The sequence below is a fragment of the Manihot esculenta genome, chromosome 10, assembly GCF_001659605.2.
Source record: "Manihot esculenta cultivar AM560-2 chromosome 10, M.esculenta_v8, whole genome shotgun sequence".
Classification (NCBI taxonomy): Eukaryota; Viridiplantae; Streptophyta; class Magnoliopsida; order Malpighiales; family Euphorbiaceae; genus Manihot; species Manihot esculenta.
This window is the reverse complement of record NC_035170.2, coordinates 15,268,485-15,286,577: the sequence shown is the minus strand read 5'-3', so window position 1 is coordinate 15,286,577 and position 18,093 is coordinate 15,268,485.

Genomic DNA, 18,093 nt, shown 5'->3' with positions numbered 1-18,093 from the left:
ATATGGTGGTGAAAAGCGTCTTCCACCTCCATAACTAATTTATTAAATCAAACAAAGGAACCTAAGTGTCAATGATCAATCCCAACAACTGAACTGGATCTAATTCTTCAACTAGAGCTTTTCTCATATTTGAATCTTCTTTACTTTAATTATTTACTTTACTTTATTGCTTTCCGTATTAGTTTAATTCAATCAATTTCAAAACCCCCACTTTTATTTTACTTTCAGTTTATTTACTTGGTCTTGATAAGGAAAATAGGTAAGTATCAATTCACTGAGGATTCGATCCTTTTGCCACTATCTGCAATTATAAAATTGTTGATAATCAAAAAAGTTATTTTTTACCGGCTTCAACAACCGCACAGTCAATGACCTCGAGGATAGTTTGAGGGAGATGTTCCTGATGGTAAGTCATATGTTCTCTTAAGGATCTTTGATTTCTTTGGCTTTTTAACTCTGTTTTTGTTTTTCTGTGGCAGGCCTTTGAGGTATTCATGGAGATTGATGCTCAAAATCAGTCCTTTCAGAGCTCGGTGGAGCAGCGTATTGTTGAGGAGCGCCGAGATGAGAACATTGTTGCCACTGGTGAGGCCCGTAGACATATCATTAAGTTTCAAGGGCAAATTGAGGACCTTACTATGCAACTTGGGGAGATGAGGGAGGAGATTACCTAGGCTCCCCAATGAGCTTCTACAGCTGAGTCTCAGCAAGATAAGACCTTAGCACAATTGTCCTATTTGGAGGAGTCCTACTACCAATGTGATGAAGCCAGGGCCCAGCATGATGAGGCCTTAGCTTGTACTACTGTCCTCCAGCAGGAGCTCATTAAATACATTAAGAACTTGAAAGGCATGGCTTCAGCAGCAGAGGAGTCTCACCTTCAGCAGCAACAACTCCGCCAAGACGTCTCTATCCTGGAGGAGAGGTGTACTTCATTGCTAAGGGATGCTCGGGCTGCAGAGGACAGGGTCCGACAGGCTTGTGAGGAGCGTTCACAAGACTACAAGGACTCTGCAGAGCTAAAGGATAAAATCCAGCAGGCCTGTGTGTAACGATCCGAAAATCGGACCGCTACCGGCGCTAGGATTCATATTGACTTAAGGTCGCCGAAACCCATAGCAAGCCTAACATACATTCTGTAGATCTGATAAAATCCCATACATGATCATACATTTTCATAAAAAGTTTAAACTTTTCATATACCAAGCTTGACCTGTGCATGTATCATAACTGTATACATAAAACCCCTTACTAGAGCCCTCATCAAATGCTCCAGTTGGGTCAACATCTCATATGTCAAGCATGGTTCAACATATCTCATCATTAAAATATTTACATAAAGATCATGTACAACAGGGATTTACAATAAACATTAGGGTCAAGCACAATATTAATCCTCACTACATTACTTTACATTACATTGCATGTCCACTACAACTCTATTACATGACATAGCCATTACCCTTGCTGACTTCCTGCTATCTCTGACCCTACAAACCTGGGGGTTAGGGGAAAGGGGTGAGCTACAAAAGCCCAGTGAGCAGAACAGTAAAAACGGTTCATTAAACATATGCTTTCATGAAATGCATCACATCACAAACAATTCACATCAAGGATGGACTTGTTACCAATGGCCCTCTACATAATCCAATGTGCCCGGCCCACAACGGGAGCTCCTCAGGACTTTCGCTTAACATATCATAACATAACATATCCATTTGTACCAGGGGCGTAGAATGGGCCTCGACCTGGATTTCCATACCATATCATATCATATCATATCATATCATATCAAGGGCCAATGGGTCATCCAATATCCATCCACATCAACATCATATTATGCAATGCGTCATATTTGTGAATTCTAATGCAATACAACCTATTACATACATGGCATTCATGATGCATGTACATGCTTAAAAGTTTAATTGCTTTGAAATAAAAAGAGTTGTATTCTACTCACCTCTGGCTGATACTCAACTGACTCTGGAGCAGCTAACTCACTGCTGATCACCTCGGTTCTTCAGGTCCGATCCTATACAGGTGGACTCAAATGAGGGACCAAACATACTCTATAAGGACTCTAAACATCTCCCCAAAAACCCCTTAAAACACCATAAAACATGCATGCAAAAAAGGCAAGGGAAGGCTTGACAGGGGACTTTCGGCGGCAGGTTCGGCGGCCGAAGGTCCCTACAGATTCGAAAGTCGGGGTCCTTTGAAGGCAGGTTCGGCGACCGAAGGTCCTCCATAGATCCGAAAGTCAGGGACTTTCGGGGGCGAGTTCGGCGACCGAAACTCCCCTCCAGAGCCGAAAGTGCATGTTTTCGGGGGCAAGTTAGGCAGCCAAAAGGCTGCCTCCCAAGCAGGTTTGGCCCCACAACTCATGCATTCCAGCCCCACAACTCTCAAATCCTATCTCCCAACTTTCCACAGCATGCAAACACACTCCAACATGCATAAGGGGTATAAAACTAGTCTAAACCCCAACAAACAACATCATAAACATCACATTTTCATACATTTAACAATAAACCAACATAAACCCTAACCTTTTACAACTAGCCTAAACATGCATCAAATCCCTCAACCCTTTCTTAAAACTTATTCAAAACATGAAAAAAAGTATGGATCTACACTTACCTCTTGAAGATCGAGGGTAGGCGTGACCCAAACTTGGAGATTAGGAGAAAGGGTCTCCAGAGGTCTCCAAACTTCAAAACTTCAGTTTTGAGCTTAAAAACTTCAAAACAAGATAAAAGCTTGTAAAAAAACTTGTAAGATTTGAAGGAAATCATAAAATCAACCAAAGGAGGGCTGTAACGACCCGAAAACCGGACCGCTACCGGCGCTAGGATCCAGATCGGCTTAAGGCCGCCGGGACCCGTAGCAAGCCTAACATACATCCTGTGAACCTGTTTAATCCCATACATGATCAACATCATACATAAAAATTTTGAACTTTTCTTTTCTCTTACCAAGCTTAACCTGTGCATACACATAACATAAACATAAACCACACACTGGAGTCCTCATCAAATGCTCCAATGGGGTATCATAATCATGCATTAAGCTTGGTCTAACATAAACATTATAAAAAGAACATGGATCATGTACACAAAAGGGATAACTATACACATAGGGTCAAGCACAATACAAATCCTCAATAACCTCATTACATAACATAACTATCCAATACTTTTACATTACATCAACATATATCTCATGTCCACATCTAGCTATTACATAAACATGGGACTTTACTCTTCTTGACTTCCTAATCTAGCCCGTACCTGCAAACCTGGGGGTTAAGGGAGAGGGGTGAGCTACAAGAGCCCAGTGAGCAGAATAATAAAAACATCATATTAAAATTTCATGCTTTCATGGAATGCATCACATCACAAACATATCACCTCAAGGATGAACTTGTCACCAATAGTCCTCTACATATCCAATAGTGCCAGAACGTAGAATGGGTCCTGGTCTTTCCCTTACATAGCATAACATAACATTCCAAAGTGCCAGAACGTAGAATGGGTCCTGGTCTTTCTCTTACATAGTGCCAGCGAACGTAGAATGGGTCCCACTGGTCTTTCCTTTCCATACCGTACATATCATATCATTACGTCATCGGTCGAGGACTATGGATCATTCAACATTCATCCACAACAACAACATAAGAATGCAATGTAACATATTCGTGAATACTAATGCAAGCACCCTAATATATCACATGGTATCCATGATGCGTGAATCATGCTGAAATATTCATTATTTACTTTTAAAACATAAAAGGTTATTCCACTCACCTCTGGCTAGCTCTGACCAGACACTGGAGCAGCTGACTCACTGTTGGGGTCCTCGGTTCCTCGGGTCCGAACCTACACAGGTGGACTCAAATGAGGGACCAAACATACATGAACATAACTCTAAACTACTCCCCAAAACCCCTTAGAACATCGTGAAACAATCATAGAAAAACATGCAAAGGAGGGCTGGACAGGGCACTTTCGGCGGCAAGTTCGGCGGCCGAAAGTCCCTCCAGAGCCGAAAGTCAGGCAGGTTTGGCGGCACCTTCGGCGGCCGAAACTCCCAGACAGAGACGAAACTCATGCATGTTCGACGGCACTTTCGGCGGCCGAAACTGCCCTCCAGAGACGAAAGTCCTCTTTCGAGGGCAGACTTCGGCAGCCGAAGGCTGCCTCCACAAGCGGGTTCGGCGGCCGAAAGTTCCTTCGGCGGCCGAACCTGAGTTTCTCCAAAGTGGCAGAAACTCAGTTCCCACATGCACAAACGCCTCCCAAACCTTTCAAACATGCACAAACCTATTCTACAACACTCCCAATCATTCACAAACAAGCATACAAGTTCATAGGGGTCTCAAACTAGCCTAAACCCCAACTATAACACATCAACATACCCACATTGCTCATAAACACACATTAAACCCATAAACTCAAAACAACCTAAACATGCATTTCTACTTCAAAAACTTGTATAAAACTTGTTTAAAACACAACATGAGCTAGAGATCGACTCTTACCTCTTGAAGATCGAGAGTAGAGGCGATCTAACTTGGAGTTGGGAGAGATTTTAGCTCCTTGGGTCTCCAAGCTCAAAACTTGTCCTTTTGCTCAAAAATCTTCAAAACAAGGTGAAAACTAGTGAAAATCGTGAAAGATTTGAAGGAAGAAACTCAAGATCGGTGAGGGGCGGCAGAGAGCTCACCTTGGCCGAAAATGGGGGAAAAGCTCGCCCGTTTTCGGCTAAGGGACCCCTTTATAGGTGGCTGGCCAGGCCACATTCGGGAGCCGAACGTGCCTCGGCATGCATGCCATGTTCGGCGGCTGAACATAAGGTTCGGTGGCCGAACCTGGACTTCCCTCACTTATGCTTTCGGGGGCCTAAAGCACTCCCGAAGTGCATGCATGTTCGACGGCCGAACTTGAGGTTTGGCGGCCGAACCTGGATCTTCCTCCAAGATTATTTTCATGCAAAAACTCAGTTCTTTCTTGATTAAAACATAAAACACATTAAAACATTTTATACAAACATGGTTTTACCCTTCTAGAGGTCTCCGACACCCGAGATTCCACCGGACGGTAGGAATTTCGATACCGGAGTCTAGCCGAGTATTACAAGGGCGAAATCTCACCTATGCCCGAAAATAGAGAGAGAAAACTCACCCATTTTTGAACAATGGGTCCTTTATAGGTGGCTAGCCAGACCACGCTGCAAGAGAGCCATGTTCAGTGGCCGAACTTGAGGTTCGGCGGCCGAACCTGGACTCTTCCTCCATGGTGTTTTCTTTCAAAACTCAACTTTCTTTCTTCATTAAAACCATACAAGCATTAAAAACATTTTATGAAAATCTTATTTTACCCTTCTAGAAGGCTCTGACGTCCGAGAAATTTCGGATTCCAATGGAGATTCCGCCGGAAGGTAGGAATTCTGATGCCGGGGTCTAGTCGGATATTACACTGTGAAGCATGACTAAAGGAGTATAAGGCCACTACGGAGCTGAAGGAAAGAGTGTACGAAGAGGTCTTTTATATGTTTGCTTCGGGTTTCAACCAAGGCCTTAAAGCAGCTAGGGATGCCCCCTCCACTTTGTTAGCTGGCCTGCGAGCTCTCAAAGTAGATTCTGATGGCGACGAGGTGTGCTACGGAGAGAATGACAACCCTTTGCCTAAGAACGCTCCTCATTTGCCTTCTGGACTGTAGGGGGAAACTACTGTAAAGAATAATCCTATAAATGATTTAGTCAGTTCTACTTCCCCTTCCCCTGCTGCCTCTGTAACTCATTCCAATAGTTAATAAAGATGTTGAGTTTTTGCTATTTTCCCTCTATCTGCTTTTATTTTTCTCTTTTACTAAATTTACTTGTATTCTCATTCTTAGGCTGTTTTTTATGTGTACTATTTGTGAATTGTATTGAGCTGATTGCTCATTGACTTATTTTGCTTGTAAAGCATCTTACTTGTTATAGTGTGTTTTTTGCCTATCGAATGTCTTAGTATTTTTTGTTCCCTTGAAGCTTTTAGCTGACTAGGTCTTTGTATATTATTGCATTTAATTTTTATATAGCCCTCTATCTTAGTTCGTACTGCCTTCAAGTTATATATCTTTCCTTTACTTGTATTTTGTCATTCGCGGGTTTGTTTTTGGAGTTTAGTGATAAGGCTTACTTTTGTTTTGATTTTACCTTTGCTTTGCTTTTCCTTTGGGTTTTAAGAGCACTGAGCTCTTTTTCGAGGTCGGCGTTGTGCCTTAGTTTTGCAAGCCTTAGATTAGTTTTTCAGTGAGCTATACTCTTTCGTGAAGTTGGCATCAGAATACCTTAGGTTAATTTTTCTATATGCTGGGCTCTATCATGAGTTCGGCCTCATGCCTTAGGTTAGTTTCTCTACGAGCCGGGCTCTTTCGTGGGGTTGAAATCTTGTTTTCCTGCAATTTGAGCCCTTTGGTGAGGTCGAAACTAGGTTTTTTGCTTGTATTCCTGTGATCTGAACCCTTTTGTGAGGTCGAATCCAAGTTTTGGCTTATACTTCTGTATGATCCGAGCTCTTTCTATGAGGTCGGAATAAGGTTTTTGCTTATATTCCTGTGGGGTTCGAGCTATTTTTATGAGGTCAAAATCAGGTTTTTGCCTTGTTTCTTGAGTCTTATGTGTGCCGAGGTCCTTTCTTGAGGTGAGCATCATATTTCTCACTTTGCTTTTCTTTAAGCTTATAGCCTTGCTGATGTGGGCCTTCATTATCGGCCTTTATCCCCCAACTGATTCTGTGGTGCCAGCGGTCTTATTCCGAGATCGGTCACTTACCTCATTGAGGTCTTCATCTCCCTAGCCGGTTTTGTGGTACCGACGGTCTTATATCGAAACCGGTCACCCACCTCATTAGGGTCTTCATCTCCTCAATCTGTTTTGTGGTGCCGACGGTCTTATTCCGAGACCAGTCACCTACTTGATTAAGGGCTTCATCTCTCCAGCCGATTTTGTGGTGCTGACAGTCTTATCCTGAAACTGGTCACCTACCTCATTGGAGTCTTCATCTCCTCAACTGGTTTTGTGGTGCCGACGATCTTATTTTCGAGATCAGTCACTACCTCATTGAGGGCTTCATCTTTCCAACCGATTTTGTGATGCCGACAATCTTATTTCGAGACCCGTCACCCACCTCATTGGGGTGTTCATCTAATCAATCAGTTTTGTGGTGCCGACAGTTTTATTTCAAGACCAGTCACCCACCTCAATGGGGTCTCCATCTCCTCAACTGATTTTGTGGTGCCAACAGTCTTATTTCCAAGACCGGTCACTTACCTCATTGAGGGCTTCATCCCCCCATTGGTTTTGCGGTGACAAAAGTCTTATTCCGAGACCAGTCACTCACCTTATTGGGGTCTTTATCTCCTCAACCGATTTTGTGGTGCCGGCGGTCTTATTCTAAGACCGGTCACCCATCTCATTGGGGTCTTCAATACCTATTCAAGAGTGCTTTGGGAGTAGAAAAGAGAATAATTTTATTCATATTTCAAGCACATCAATTACATTGTACACTTTTATGGGAAATACCTCTTTAGGTGCTAGATGTTCCAAGCGTGAGGTTCCGAATTTTCTTGTAGGTCTTCAATTCGATATACCCTAGATCTGATGACCCTGGTGATTCTGAACGGGCCTTCCTAGGTTAGTGCTAGTTTCCCAATAGTAGCTCTATTTCCAGTGGCTTCTAATCTTCTCAAGGCTAGATCTCCAACCTTCAAGTTCCTCTCACAGACTTTCTGGTTGTAATATCAAGCTGCCTTCTACTGATAAGCTGCTATTCGCACTTGTGCCTCATCTCTTATTTCTTCTAGGGCATCCAGGTTGCTTTTCAATTTCTCACCTTTGGTGATTTCATAATTGAATTGGACCTGGTGAGTAGGGATTTGTAGCTCTATAGGGACTACAACCTCTGTCCTAGACGTTAGCGCAAACAGTGTCTCCCCTATTGGTGTCTGAGGTGTAGTCCGAAATGCCTACAAGATACTATATAGCTCGGCTGCCTAGTTCTTTTTAGCACCATCTAACTGCTTTTTCAGTCCTTTGAGGATAGCTAGGTTTGTCACTTTGGTTTCGTCGTTCGTTTGCGGATGTGCTACTAAGGAGAACTTGTGCCATATATCCATGTTTCTCGTGAAATCTCGAAAAGAGTTATAGTCGAACTGCTTCCCGTGGTCTTATATGAGCGTCATGGATATCCCAAATCGACATATAATGTTGCCCCATATGAAGTCTATTACTTTTTGGGCTGTGATGGTGGGTATGGCTTCTGCTTTGGGCCACTTAAAGAAATACTCCACGACTGCAATCACGAATCTCTTCTTCCCCTCGGTCTTGGGGAACAGGCCCTGGATGTCTATCCCCTATTGTGAGAACGACCATGGGCTTGATATGCTTTACTATGGCATAGTCGGGCTGTTGATAGCATTAGCGAATCTTTGACAAATATCACATCTCTTCACAAACTCCCCGGCTTCCTTCTTTATTATAGGCCAGTAATATCCCTGGTGGAAAATCTTGTTCGCCAGTGTGGTTGCTCCCTCATGAACTCTGCAGACCCCTTGGTGTATCTCTTGGATTACTCTGGCTGCCTCTTTTGGGCCTACATATCTCAACCACGGACTGGATTTTCCTCTCTAGTATAGAGTCCCTCTTACTATTTGGTAATTGGCAGCCTTAACTGTGATTTTTCGTGTTTCTACTTTATCCTTGGGCAATTTTCCAATTTCGAGGTACTCTAAGTATGGGGTCATCCAACTTCGTTCTTCATCAATCTGCATGATGGGGCTAACTTTTCGAAGGTGGGGATGTCTATTTGCTGCACATACACTGTAATACCCGGCTAGACTCCGGTATCGAAATTCCTACCGTCCGGTGGAATTTCGGATGTCGGAAACCTCTAGAAGGGTAAAATCATGTTTTTATAAAATTTTTTAATGTATTTTATGGTTTTAAGCAAAAAGGAAATTGAGTTTTAAAAGAAAAAGACCAAGGAGACATTTCCAGGTTCGGCCGCCGAACGTGGGATGGTTTAGGGGGGCAAGTTAGGCTTCCGAAAGTTTCAAAGGTTCGGCCGCCGAACCTCATGTTCGGCCGCCGAACTTGCATGAGTTTTGGAGGCACTTTAGGCTGCCGAAAAGTGGTCTGCCAGCCCCTATATAAGAGCTTCATGGCCGAAACGGGCGAGTTTTCTCCCCATTTTCGGCCACGGTGAGTTCTTGCTCTCCCATGGTTCATTTTAGATGTTTTTCCTTCGATCTTTCATGTTTTAACAAGCTTTATGTTGATTTGAAGATATTTGAACAAAAGAGCGAGTTTTGGAAGCTTGGAGACCAAAGAGTTGAGAACTCTCCCATCTCCAAGTTAGATCGTCTCTCCTCTCGTTCTTCAAGAGGTAAGAGTAGATCTATAGTTCCTTTAATATTTTAAGTAAGTTTTATGAAGTTTCTTGGGGTAGAAATGCATGTGTAGGTTTATGTGGAGTTTATGGGTTTATTGTGCGTTTATGAGCAATGTATGTTGGATATGCATGTTTGATGTGTTGTAGATGGGATTTAGGATAGTTTGAAGCCCCTAGGAGCTTGTATGCTTGAGTATGCATGCTGTAGAATAGGAAAATGCATGATTGAATGAGTTGGGAGGCGTTTATGCATGTTGAGCTGAGTTTATGCCCCTTAGGAAGAACTTAGGTTCGGCAGCCGAAGGCTCTTTCGGCCGCCGAACCTGCCTTTGGTAGCATGTATCGGCTGCCGAACCCTGCCCCCGAAAGTGGACTTTCGGCTCTGGAAGGGAGTTTCGGCTGCCGAAGGTGCCGCCGAACATGCATGAGTTTCGTCTCTGGAGGGAACCTTCGGCCGCCGAAAGTGCCGCCGAAGGTGCATGACTTTCGGCTCTGGAGGGCCTTTCGGCTGCCGAACCTGCCGCCGAAAGTGCCCTGTTCAGCCCTCCTTTGCATGATTTATGTGATTGTTTTAAGGTGTTTTAGGGGGTTTTTGGGGAGTATTTTAGAGTCATGTTTATGTATGTTAAGTCCCTCATTTGAGTCCACCTGTGTAGGTTCGGACCCGAGGAACCGAGGACCCCAGCAGTGAGTTCAGCTGCTTCTGAGTCTGTTAGAGCTTCAGCCAGAGGTGAGTGGAATATCTTATTTCGTTTCAAAGTAAATAAATAAATTCTGAGCATGATACACGCATCATGAATGCCATGAGATATACTAGGGTGCTTGCATTAGATTTCACGAATATGTTGCATTGCATAATATGTTGTTGATGTGGGTGAATGTTGGATGATCCTTTAGCCGCACTACATTATGATATGATATGATACGGTATGGAAGACCAGTGAGGCCCATTCTACGCCCCTGGCACTATGTAAGAGAAAGACCAGTGAGGCCCATTCTACGCCCTTGGCATATTGGAATGTTATGTTATGAATGTAATGTAAAAGAAAGACCAGTGAGGCCCAGTCTACGCCCCTGGCACTATTGGAATGAGTAGTGGGCTATTGGTGACAAGTTCATCCTTGATGTGGATTGTTTGTGATATGTTGCATTTCATGAAAGCATGAAATTTAAATTGAATGTTTAATTATTCTGCTCACTGGGCTTTATAGCTCACCCCTCTCCCTTAACCCCCAGGTTTGCAGGTACAGGGTAGACCAGGAGGTCAGCAGGAGTAGAGTCATGTGTTATGTAATAGCTAGATGTGGACATGGATATGATGTAATGTAAAAGTATGATATAGAAATGTTATGTAATGATGCTTATGAAAGTTTAGAGTTGTGCTTGACCATAGTATTATGTTAATCCCTTTCTAGTACATGATCTTAATGTTTAATGATGATTATTGTAAACCAAACTTAATTTATGTTATGTCACCCCATTGGAGCATTGATGAGGACTCCAAGGTGGAGTTAATGTTTATGTTTATGAATAGAGCATGCACAGGTTGAGTTTGGTGATTGAATGGAAAGAAAAGTTCAAAATTTTTATGTATGTTGTTGATCATGTATGGGATTAAACAGGTTCACAGGATGAATGTTTGGCTTGCTACGGGTCCCGGCGGCCTTAAGCCGATCTGGATCCTAGGGCCGGTAGTGGTCCGATTTTCAGGTCGTTACATACACTTTGTCTGGGAGTTGTTTTAGTTCCTCTACAGACAATTTGCTAAGCAAGTTTGCCTCTTCATTCTCTTCTCGGGGTATTCTTTGATATTGTACGGTGATTCCCTGCTCACAAAGCTCGACTTCTAGAGCTTGTACTTTGGCTAAATACTTCTAGATAACGGGATCCTTTGCCTGGTACACTCCTGTTATTTGATTCACTATAAGCTGAGAATCGCTGTTTATTTTGAGGGTAATTGCCCCCACTCCTAAGGCTATCTATATCTCATTTAGAAGAGCTTCGTATTCTGCCATGTTGTTAGATGCCGGGAATCCGAAGCGTAGGGCATAGCATAATTTGAACTCATCTGGCCCTTTCAATAGAATTTTTGCCCCACTAGCTATGTAATTCGATGCCCCATCTACGAATAAGTTTCACCTGAATTCATGCGGTTGTTCCCCATCTTTTTCTTCTACTGAACTCGGCAATGTGTCATCCAGCTTTTTCTTATCCAAGCTGAAGGAGTACTTAGCTATAAAGTCCGCTAAGGCTTAGGCTTTGATTGCTATCTGAGATCCGTAAATAAGGCAGTACGGACTGATTTTTATAGACCATGCTAGCATCCATTCTAAAGTCTCAGTCCTATGTAAGATCTTTTTGAAGGGCTGGTTAGTCATCACTACTCCTTGGTGGCCTTCCAGATACATCCTAAACTTCCTCACTGCCAATAATAAAGTGAATGCCAGCTTCTCAATATTTATATATCTGACCTCGGCATCTCTGAGCACCTTGCTGACGTAGAAGATAGGCTTCTGGAACTCAGTTTCTTCTCTCACCAGTACGACACTCACTGCTTATTCATATGCAACCAAGTAAATAAAGAGTTCCTCTCCTGCCAGGGGACCACTAAGTACATGTGGGGAACTGAGGTACTCCTTAAGGTTTTTGAAGGCTTCTTGACAATTCTTTGACCATTGAAAGTTTGGGACCTTCCTTAGCTTCTTAAAGAAAGGTAGGCATCTCTCTGCTGACTTGGACATGAACCTATTGAGTGCTACTACTCTTCGTGTAAGCCTCTGGACATCCCTTATACAAGATGTCTTAGGCATAGTTGGTATGGTCTCTACCTTCTATGGGTTTGGCTCTATGCCCTTTTCACTAACCATGTAACCCAAAAAAATTTCTCCTCTGATGAAGAAAGTGCATTTCGCTGGGTTTAACCTCATTCTGTATTGCTACAGCACCCGAAAGACCTCTTCCAAATCGGTCAGGTATTGTTGAAAGATATGGCTTTTAACTACCATATCATCGACGTAAACCTCCATGTTTCTCCCAATTTGATCCTTAAAGATTTTATTCATCAACCGCTGATATGTTGCCCCAGCATTTCTCAATCCGAAAGGCATAGCCTTGTAGCAGTATATTCCGTCTTCAGTTATGAAGGAGGTCTTCTCTTTATCTGACCTGTCCATAGGGATTTGATGATATCTTGACATAACATCTAAAGATGATAAGTAGTCAAAGACGGCCATAGAGCCGACCATTTTATTAATATCTGGAAGCAATCCTTTGGGCAGACCTTATTTAAATCAGTGAAGTCTATATACATTCTACATTTTTCATTGGCTTTTTTCACTAACACAGGGTTGGCTAACCATTGTGGGTATATTACTTTCTTAATAAACCTGGCCTCTTCTAATTTCTGCACTTCTTCTCTTGTGGCCTATAGTTTCTCCTTCCCAAAGAACCTCTTATTCTGCTTCACCGGCTTGGCCCCGGGGAGGAAGTTCAGCTTGTGGGTCATTACCTCAATATCAATCCCTGGCATATCTGAGGGCTTCCAGGCAAAGCTCGAGGCGTGCTCTCTGATTAAAGCCATTCCAACTTCCTTCTAGCTCTTCTCTATGCTCGAGTTGATGCTGAAGACTTTGTCGCTTTCTTTCTCAGATAATGGGAAGGTTTCCAGCTTGTCTACAAGTTAAGTCCTAGCCTCTTTCTTTTCATCTCGGACATTCATAACTGTGGGGTATATTTCTTCTGGCTAGGCGCTTGGTTCCTCCACTGTGGCCAGGTACACAACTCTGGCCTCCTCCTGTATTCTCCAGACTACACCTATCCCCGCCTCCATAGGAAATTTCCTGGTTAGATATCGAATGCTAGTCACTGCTTCAAAGTCATATAGCATCGATCTTCCCAAGATGGCGTTGTAATTCAGGGGTAGCTTTACCACTAGGAACACTACATAGTGAGTTCGGGATAGGGGTGGCTCTCCTAAGGTGAGGGCCACCTTTACTTTCCCTTCCACCGCCACTGGGGTTCCCCTTCTCCCCTTGACCGGAGCTTGATCCTTGACCAACTGCTCTTCGAGTATACTCATCTGCAGAAAGACTCGGTAGGGCAGTAGGTTCACCTTGCTGCCGTCGTCTACTAAAACTTTTTAGATTCGAAAGTTATGGATGACAGCCTCAATGACCAAGACATTGTCATGAGGCATATGTACTCCTTGAGCATCCTTTGAAGAGAAAGAGATGGTCACTGGGGAGTGTTCCACGATCTGTATTACTTCAATGCTGCTCCCCTCCCCATTTCGGCTTCTCTTCTTCCCTCTTCGACTCATATGGCCTTTAGTCCCTCGTACAATCATATTGATCGTCCCACTGAAGCCATTATTCATCGGCGCCTCGATCTGTCTCTTAGGACTTTTCCCAGATATGTTCTGTTGCTGTCTCTGGCCCTCTGGCTTTTTTACAAAGTTCCTATGGTGTCCTCTCTTGATGAGCCTCTCTATTTCATTTATCAACTGGTAACAGTTGTTCGTATCATGGCCATGAGTTTGGTGGTACTAGCAGTACTTATTCGGGTCCCTTCTGTTTGCTTCTGCCTTCATCAGTTTGGGCTACTGTATGAAGTCTTTGTTTTGGACTGCCACGAGCACTTCGACTCTAGACACATCCAAAGGAGTGATCTCCGCTGGGATCCGGGGTTGATAGGGTCCCTGCTCCTTCCTCTCCTATCGGTGTCTGTTCAATGCTTTATGCCCTCGGTCTTGTCTCCTCTCCGGCCTATCTTGCCTCTTGTCCTCCCCAAACCTTCCTCTACCTCTTGCCTGCTTGGCGAACCTGCTTGTGGTCAAGGTATCGTCCTGCCTTATATACTTTTCTCCCCTTTTCATCAACTCTGCTATGGTGGTAGGTGGCTTTCTGCATAGTGATCTAAAGAATTCTAGGGAGGTGGTGCCCTTCTGCATAGCTTCCATAGCTCTTGCTTCATCAAGCTCAGGTACTTGTAAAGCCTTTGAGTTCAACCTGGCCACATACTATCTTAAAGATTTGTTCCTCCTTTGCTGAATTCTAAATAGCTTGTCTTTCTTTCAGCTGGGACCCCAGCAATGAATTTGTTAATAAATACGATGGCCAGGTCTATGAAGTTCTTAATACTACAAGCCTCCAAGCTGTTGAACCACTCTCAGACTGGTCCGATTAATGCGGTGGAAAAAACCTTGCACATCAAGGCATCTGAGTGAGTTTGCAGCTCCATGAATGTTTTATAATTCAAGACGTGCTCCTTGGGGCTTCCCGTCCCATCATAGGCGACCATCATTGGCATCATGAACTTCTTGAGGATGGTTTCCTATTGTACCCATCTCACAAATGGGGATAAGGTTGGCAACAAGGGACTACTGTTGTCTCGTGCCCCCAACTCCATTAACAGTTGCTCTCTCAGCTTTCTAACTTTTGATCTACATCTGCCTCCTCTCTCTTGGGCCTTTTCTCTGTGCGATAGTTTATTTCTAGCTCTTCACTCTCCAATCTTTCTACTAGTTTGGGAGAGTAGCTCTAAGCTCCATCATTCTCGATAAGCTCCCTTACTACCCGACCTCTTGCTCTGGCCATGGGCTCATTCCTTTGGCTGACTTCTCCATCTCCATCACCTATTCTCTTGCCCCTCTGTTGAGGGGCTTGATGGTTTAACGTGGGTTAGGGCTCATTGATGTTGAACCCTTCAGTTATGAGTGGTACGCTCAATGGGGTGCTGAGTTCCCTCTGCTGCAACATCTGGCCTAGCCAGTGAGCAGTGTTTTATAGCTGGAGGGCCATGTTTTGCAGCTCCTATTCAGATAAGGTGGTTCAAAGCATGGTCCCTACCGAGCTTGGTGAAAGGTTAAATACACGAGTGGTTGATTCAATGGGTAGTAGGGCTAGAGAATGAGAACTGTGGTCCTTCCTGAGTAGAGTCAGGTCGTTTAGGGTGTTTCCGGTATGGTTTTCGTCGTGATTGGTCATGTGACTCTCAGTGAATGGGATGAGAATGAGAACTTCAGTGATGAAAAGATCTCTTTCGTTTCCACAGACGGCGCCAATTGATGTCCTGAGATCTAGTAGAGGGTAGGATCAATGCGTATTTTTGATAAGCTTGGTCTAGTTGGCTCATGCCTTCTTTTATTCTTTTTCCTTTTATATTCTAGTGACGTGTAACCACCGTTCTGCGTTTCTACTTCCTGTCATTGTCACGCTGAGCCGTACATGCGAACGTACTGTATCTTTTCCTATCATCAGGCGTCCATTAAATTTCCTCCGACACCATGTGGACACGATCCCAGATATCCAGGGATATATTGCCCCGCAGATCCATCAAGTCAATTGGGCTAGACCTCCTACATATGGTTCTGAGCTCTGTCTTATTGAGAGACAGACCTACTATTGGCCTTTGATAGGGTTATGACCTGACCTTTCCAACGTGGGCTCAGTCATAGCCTAGATATCTAAGGTCTGGTGGTCATGAAATACTATATATTAAAATATTTTATTAAATATTCGTACTCGATATTGTAAATTATATACATATTTTTTATATATAGAAAACTTTGCTTTATATTAATAATATTAAATAAAATAAAATATTATTTATTTTAATTTATAAATTTTCTTTTACATTTTAATTTTTCATTACTCTATCACATATGCATCAAAATGGAATGATGGGTAAATAATGGATCGACAAAAAAGATATTATTTAAATAAAATTATGCTTTTTAAAAATTACTTTATTAGTAAAATTAAACTTTAAGGAATTTATTATAAGTTACTATCAATTTTTCAAAATTTAATTTAGTATTCTGCCTATAAAAGTAGCAAATTAAAATGTTTGAATTTATTTCAAAATTTGAAATTATTAACGGATTCAGTTATTTATAAAAACAAAGAAAATTAATTGTTTTATTTTAAAGTAGTATAATTAGTTCTTATATATTATTCTAGAATAATATTTTCCTTCCTTAGATTGTATATAAATATGAGATATCTCAAAGTATCTATACAGAGTATTATTTTTCCTCCAGAAATCTTGTCATGGTATCATAGCAATAATTACTTCTCTGCTCAAAGTTTTTTCTCGTCTATTCTGAGTCTCTTCTCTTTTCCGAGAAAGAAAACTGCTCTCTGTCCCGAGAGTTCCGAGTTTGCTCTCATCCGAGAAAGAAAATCGATCTTTGTTTACTAGCCTTTTCTCATCCGTCCAGAGTGTTTTTCCTTTATTCTGATAGTTTTCTCTCATGATCCCGAGCCTTCTCTCATCCTTCCTAAGTATGGGTGAGCATTCGGTCGGTTCGGTTTAAAATCGAACCGAACCAAATAAATCAAAAATTAAAATTTTAGTATTTATGAAAACCGAATCGAACTAATTTTAGTTAGAAATCAAATCGAACTGAACTGGTCTGATTCGGTTCGATTTGATCAGTTTTGATTTTTAATAAATTTTTATTTTTTACACTTTATTTTTAATATTTTAAAATTTAATTAAAATATTTTAATCTTAATATAATTTAATTTCTCTATATTATTGAAAATAACATATTATTATCACTAATCGGTTCGGTTTAGTTTTCTTAATTTTTTTATCAAAACCGAACCGAACTGAAATAATCGAAATTTTTGAAATTAAAAATGAAATCGAACCGAATTTTAAAATTAATTCGGTTTGATCGGTTTTTTCGGTTTGAACCGAATACTGCTCACCCCTATTCCTGAGTGTTTTGCTTTATTTCACTAATTTTCTCTCGTGATCCTGAGTTTTCTCTCATCCGTTCTGAGTGTTTTTTTTCCGCGTGAAGTTTCTTTCTGAGTGATCTTTCTTTCTGTTTCGAGTGTTTCCTTATCTTCTCTTTTTTATCCATGGCTATTGAATCATCTGCAATCAAAAATGCAAATTCGAATAGTGATTATCTTATTTATCCTTCAAATCTATATTTTCTTCATCCGAATAAAAATTCACCATTAATTTTGGTGTCTCCAGTCCTTTCTGGTCCGACTATCACTCTTGGGCGAGAGCAATGAAAATGGCATTACAATTCAAAAATAAGATCAGATTCATTGATGAAAGTCTAAAGAAACCAGAAAAAGGCGATTCTATGTTTGTTGCGTAGGATAGATGCAATAACATGGTTCTTTCATGGATAATGAGATCTCTTTCTCAGTCGATTTCTCAAAGCATAATTTGGATTAATAATGCTGTTGATGCATGGAAATATCTACAAAATCGCTTCTCACAAGGTGATATGTTTCGATTCTCTGACTTACAAGAAGAAATTTCCAATTTCACACAAGGTGATCTATCTGTTACCAATTATTTTACTCATCTTAAAACTCTATGGGATGAGTTAGATAATTTTAGACCTATGCCACAATGTGTCTGTTTAGATCCTTGCAATTGAGATACTCTTAAGACTATGAAAACTCATAAACAGAATGACTATGTCATTCGGTTCTTGAAAGGCCTCAATGCTTCTTTTTTTTTTTATCATGCTAGATCTTAGATTATGATGATGGATCCCTTACCATCCATCAATAAGGCTTTCTTTCTTGTGGTCCAGCAAGACAGACAGTTGAATCTAGGGCTAATTATTGAATCTAAAGCCCTTGCTATCAAATCTTCTCAAGATCTATCATAAAGTTCC